Here is a 6545-nt window from a genome sequence, read left to right on the forward strand (position 1 = left end):
CGCCGCATTGCTGCAGTAATACAGGCCAAAGGAGGCCCAACTAAATACTGAGTGCTGTACATGCTCATACTTTTCATGTTCATACTTTTCAGTTGGCCAACATTTCTATAAATCCTTTGTTTTTATTGGTCTTCAGTAATATTCTAATTTTCTGATATGATGAATTTGAGATTTTCATTTGTTGTCATTTGTAATCATCAAAATTAAACAAAATAAACATCTGAAATATATGAGTTTGTATGTAATGTATGAATATAATATACAAGTTTCACTTTTTAAATGGAATTACTGAAATCAATCTACTTTTTCATGATATTCTAATTTTATGACCAGCACCTGTAGACTCACAGTAGAAAGTAAGTCAAAGTACTTTCAAATCGGCTAAAAATTTAAAAACATTAAAACGTTTCTCTGGATGCAAATACAAAAATGTGGCTCCATTGAGAAACAGAAGGGAAAATGAATCACAGGTAACTTTATGAACATGTTTACAAACCATGGCAGTGTCATTACAGCCACATGAAGCAATGAGAATGATAATTAGAAATCCCAATTTAAAGGACTGTAATCCTAATTTATGGATTTAAACATCATCCCAGGTGTTGGAGTGTTTTACAGTCCATATTCTTCCAGATCCACCTGGATCCCAACTTTCAGGACTCTGCAGACTCAGATGCTTCTAGATGCTGCCTGCTCACAATGAGGCTTTGATCACAGCACTTCAGTTTCCCACAATATTTCACATTATTCACAAACATCAAACACCTGATTAATAGATCTGAGGCCAGAAATGAGGACATTTATTCTGACTCGTTTGTTTACGTTTGTTTGTTTTAATGGAGCAACCCTGCAGCCACCTAATCTCTCCTATCATCTGTGTTATAGACCCCATTTGTCACAATTTAATCTGATTGTTTCTCTATTTCTGCCTTTTGTTCTACAGGCTGCATAAACAGTCGGTTCTAGAGGAGAAGCTGATTTCCAACCTTTATGCTGTTTTTAGGTTACAAACGTTTCTTGTCCTTTCTGCTTGGATATCAAACCACCGCGGTGTGGGTTAGGGGTAGGGTTGTCAAAAGTATCGATACTCAAAAAAGTATCGATACCAAAATGTTGTATCCGGATACAATACTCATTTTTAAAAGTATCGAGACAGTGCTACCACCAGTGGCACCTAAGCAGTCATTCACTTAAAGTGCAGAATAGAGGAAAATGCACTTTCAGAACACTGTGTGATTGAATAATTCTGTGCTCTTTTCAGTTTCAGACTTTTTCTGTAACAGGTGCAGCTGCTGAGAATTATTTTTGTTTCTTAACCGGTTTGGCTAGTGTCATTGTTATGTGTGCAAAGCATAGCCAAGTAAGGAAAACTTTATTTTAATTTCATACGGTTTTTTTTATCAAGCTTGCTTAATATTGTGCACAGCATACAACCTCAAAATATTGTTCTTATTGTTTATTGTATTGATTTATTGTATTTTATTTATGAATGAAAATATTTCTGTAGAATTTTGGAGTCTTTGTTTTTATCCTTGTGGTATCGAAAATGGTATCGAGTATTTTCCTTAGTATCGGTATCGAGTTGAAAAGTTTAGTATCGTGACAACCCTAGTTAGGGGACATTGATGATGCAGAAACCCCCTTATACACATGGTGCATATATATATATATATATATATATATATATATATATATATATATATATATATATATATATATATTAGGGCTGCAACAACGAATCGATAAAAATCGACTTTTAAAAGCGTTGGCAACGAATTTCATCATCGATTAGTTGTGTCGCGCGATTAATGCGTCATCCGTCGCTGCCGTCATCACAGCCACTTGACTGAAACGGGGGGAGAAAAAAAAAATACGTCAGAGTGAGCCAGCGCCGCAGGTGCAGTGTTGCCAACTCAGCGACTTTGTCGCTATATTTAGCGACTTTTAAGACCCCTCCAGCGACTATTTAAAAAAAAAGCGACTAGCGACAAATCTGGCGACTTTTTACGGTGTCACTGGCGGCTTTTGGAGTCTCTTACGTGAAAGCATGTATCGTTCCTCCAGCGACAGCTGCTGTGAGGCGCCTCCCCCATCCCAACCCCGTTCTCCCGCAGGAATCCCTCTCAGCGCTGCAGTCAGAGCCGCAGGATGTGTCAGCGCAAGGCTTTTGAAGTTTAAATCTTCTGGCAAAGATAAAGTAAAGAAGATCCTGCAATTTATGGAAATAAAGCAGAATAAAATCCAGCAAGATCAGTAATATGTCAATTATTTTTATATGCCACATTCCCATGTAAATATCTGTCTGTGGAGGATGTTTTTTTTAGCACCCCTAGTTCTCTCATTTTTATTCCAAATACAATTTATAATTTGTATCACAGTGCTATTTTTATCTCTATGGTTCAGTATTTTCTCGAGTAGCAACTTTAACTGCTATACTTTCCTGTCTTAAAAGGCAGAACTCTTCTAGTCTAAAAAAAACTCATTTGTTGAAATGGGGGGACCTATTGTTTGAACCCCTTAGGGGCTTTAAAAAACAAAAATGTCTTTTTTTGCGCTTTATGAAACAAAGTAGCCTATATTTTGTGGATGTACAGCTACATTTCTCATGTAAGTTTGCGTAGTTTTAACACAAACATTTATTTTTCATATTGCACCAGTACAGTTAATAAGGAACCTGTACTTGTGTGCTTGTTTGTTCTGTCTAAAATGTTTATTTTGGAATAAAGAGGTTAATATAAAAATATAATCGTTAGTTGCAGCCCTAATATATATATATATGCTGTAAAAATATCCACGGCTGTATATTGATTATTCTTCAGATGCATAATATTATGTAATCTTTGTAAAAACAATGTACAGTAAAGTATTTCATTTGTTTATTTTTTATGTGAATGTTATTTTTACCCATTTTTAGCTGTTTTTTTTTATTATTTATATTGTTTTAATTAATTTTTTTTTCTTTACAGCCCTTTGGTCAGCTGTGGTTGTTTTTAAGTGCTTAAGAAATAACATTGGATTAGATATTTTTCAATTTTTATACACTTTTAAAGGTCCACATAGTGTGACCCCTTTTTCTGTAATGTGTTGCTGCTGTATCATCACAGTTTCCCCACTGTGGGAGTTTCTATTCTATGTAGTGTATATCTGCTGTTTATTTAGTAATGTCTTCCAAAGCTCTGATGCCTTCATGAAGTTCTCCCTCCAGCCCTGATGTCAACAGTCTGTTGATTTAAACTAAACTCCGCTGCAGTGCTGAGGCATCCTTCTACTGTTCTGTTTAAGCAGAAGGATGACCTCCCCAAGATGGCGCCCGTAAATTCTGCGCCGCGACAGTCAATGCGGGGTCTACTCTTATATTATCTCTATGGTAGGGACGGTTTTCTCCGATTGCAGTGAACCCGGGGCGAATAACAGGTTTAACCGGAGCAAATGACTAACTAGACCGCAGTCATTAGAACCTAATGCTGAAAGTGAGCGAGCTGACCGTAGTAAGATGGCCGCCGACCAGAAGTTAGCTTTAGCTTAGCATGTTGATCTCCTCTAAGCAGTTTTCCAATCAGATGAGGCTAAAATCCACAGTGTGCATCATCAGGGAATCGTTTCTATCAGGTGTTTCCTACCTATCCGGTGTAAGATGATCTGGGGGATCCTGGTGAAATCCAGCAGTAGATGTTGCTCGTCCATCTTTTCCTCCGAAGTGGCCAAACTCCCTTTAAACTCCGTGAATGTTTCTTCAGCAGGAGTTAACTGCTCGGTGATAAACTCTCCTTGAAGCTGGACTGAAGACATTCTCACTGCAAACACTCCCAGATTATCAGCCTCTCTACAATGACTCCATACACAAGCTAAGCTAATGCTTCTAATGCTACCCGATCCCTACCAGCAGCTCATTGCGCATGCGCACCAGCATGCGCACCATACTTTGAAAATAGAGATAAATTACGTAATTTCCCCCCTAAAAAAAAAAAAAAAAAAAAAAAAAAAAAAAAACTGTAAGTGAACTAAACTATAATGTGTTAAAGGTTAATAATGTATTTCCTGAGAAAATAAAGGAATTAAAATCCTTTCCTTTGTATTACTCCTCTGTGCCTCTGATCTCCATTTATTTACTTGATTGCTAATAGGGCTTGGTCGTTGCCAGTTGGTAGTTACCGGAGAAATGGAAAATCCAAAAGTAGTGAAGCGGGCAGAGCTTGTGAGAATTTAGGAATCAAAAGAAACCTTGAAGACGAAAGCACAGATGATGGAAGCAAGGGTGTACGTAAAAAAATCATGAAAAAGAGGTGAAGATAATATTAAAATTCAGAAAGGAAGATGAAAATATTATTCTGAGCCCAGTAATAGTCTCTAATGAGCTAAAAAAGAAAGTGGGGGAAGTTGAAATGGCTAAAACTCTGAGAGATGGAAACTTGCTAATCGTCTGCAAATCAGAAGAGCACAAAAGGAAAGCAATGAGTGTTGAAAGTATTGGAAAGAAAAGAGTGGAGAGTAAAAGAGTGTTGGGTGAAAAGAAAGATTCCCGAGGAGTTATTTACGGAATTCCGGTTAATGAAGATCTGGAGAGATTAAAGCATAACATCCATAATGTTGAAGTCAGTGATATAAAGAGATTGCAGAAAACAGTGAACAATGAGAGAGTTGACAGCTTATCTGTGCTTCTGAAATTTTCTACTCCAGAAATCCCAGAGAGAGTTAAAGTGGGTTTCATGTGCTATCCAGTCAGGCCTTATGTTCCTCCTCCACTTCGATGTTACAAGTGTCAGAGATATGGTCACATTGCTGCAGTGTGTAGGGGCAAACAGAGATGTTTTAAATGTGGAAGGGAGCACAAAATACAAGAATGTGGTGAAAATACTCAGGTTAAATGCTGTAATTGTGGTGGAGAGCACAGGGCAACATATGGAGGGTGTGAATTTAGGAAGAAAGCAGTTGAGGTTCAAAAAGTGAAAACAACAAACAACCTAAGTTATGCTGAGGCGTTAAAGAAGGTTCAGGAAAAGCAAAAGGAAACTGTGAGTAACATTCAAGTACTAAGGCGAGAACCAGAGCAGCATGCCAGGGTTTATAACCCTGTTGACTTTGACAAACTAGTTTTGTTTGTGGCTTATGTTATTAACTGCACGGACCAGGTTAAACATAAAAATGAGAACATCAAAATCATTGTTAAAGGAGCTGAGAAATTCTTAGGAATGAGGAATATGTCGTTGGATCAAGTTATACAAAAACTTGAGGCAGATGGCAATAAACCAAAGTAAGAGTGATATAAAAATCGATATGAGTAAAATAGAAGTTAAAAGTTTTTAAAAGAAAGATCCGAGAAGATTGGCAAAAACAGTGGGAAGAAGATTCAAAGGAAGACTACTTTTTCGTTATTTTTTGGCTACAGGTTTAGTGAAAAGAATTTAGGTTTTTTCCCCTTTTTTTTTTTTTTTTGAGCATGTCTGTCTTGATCCACACTCATTACTGGTTGGTGGCGGTAATGCACCTCTTAATTGTTTGCCAACCGCCATAAAACAAGAAGAAGAAGAAGAAGAAGGGCTTGGTCGTCATGACGTAAGCACTTTGCGTTGCCGCCATCTTGACGGCCTCTTTTACCGTGGCTCAGACTACTGCCTATGACTACCGCATACTGTACTCCTTCTCAGCGTGATTAATTTCACCTTAACTTGATTTCAACCATGGTAAACCGTTGCTGTATTGTGGGCTGTAACAGCTCAACACATGATCGCCATGGGAAAAACATAGAAAATGGGTTAACTTTCCACCGCTTTCTGCCTGGAGGCGTAACCATGGAGACCAAGCGTCAGAGATAAAGAGTCGTCGGCTAGCTTGGATCGCGGCTGTAAGACGACCAAACATAACTTTCCACAGTATTCCAATGTCATTGAGAGTGTGTTCCCTGCATTTTCATTCTGGTAAGTTAAAGATGCACGGTTTTATTTTATGGCCTACTTTGTTTCTTTCCTTCAAAGTTGGGATCTTTTACGGGAAAATAATAAAAACGGCAGCGGGAAAATGCTCAAATACGTGAGAAACCAGGAGGGTTGGCAGTTAACGTTACTAACTACACCTTTGAAACACATAGCAGCTAGTTAAAAGTACATTACATGCGTGAGTGGTTGTTAGCATTAGCGGTTAGCAGTTGCTAAACTAGCAGGTTCCAGAGCCCGTCTGAGCACAGCTTACCTTCGTACGGATTACTGTGTTCCCACTGTTTGCTGGCTTTATGATGTGCAGCTCCTGAACCCATCCATTCATGAACTGCACATGAGACTCCAAGGACTTGTAGCTTCGGAACTGTTTTGAAGTATAGGCGCTCACTCATCGGTGCTCCACTCATTGTTTGGAACTTCATATGGATCCACATTATTAATAATGCTGATTTTGTCAACATACCGGTCCATGGCTTCTCTATTTAATGTGTCCTGGTAAATTCCAGATCTTTTTCGGGATTTTGACATCTTTTTTCTCTCTACTTCTACGTCTCTTCTTTCAACAACAACGTTGTATCAGAGCTATGTTTACGTTTGCGTAGCCGTCAATAT

Source organism: Cyprinodon tularosa, unplaced genomic scaffold, assembly GCF_016077235.1.
Source record: "Cyprinodon tularosa strain WSP-4 unplaced genomic scaffold, ASM1607723v1 ctg1172, whole genome shotgun sequence".
NCBI classification, from domain to species: Eukaryota; Metazoa; Chordata; class Actinopteri; order Cyprinodontiformes; family Cyprinodontidae; genus Cyprinodon; species Cyprinodon tularosa.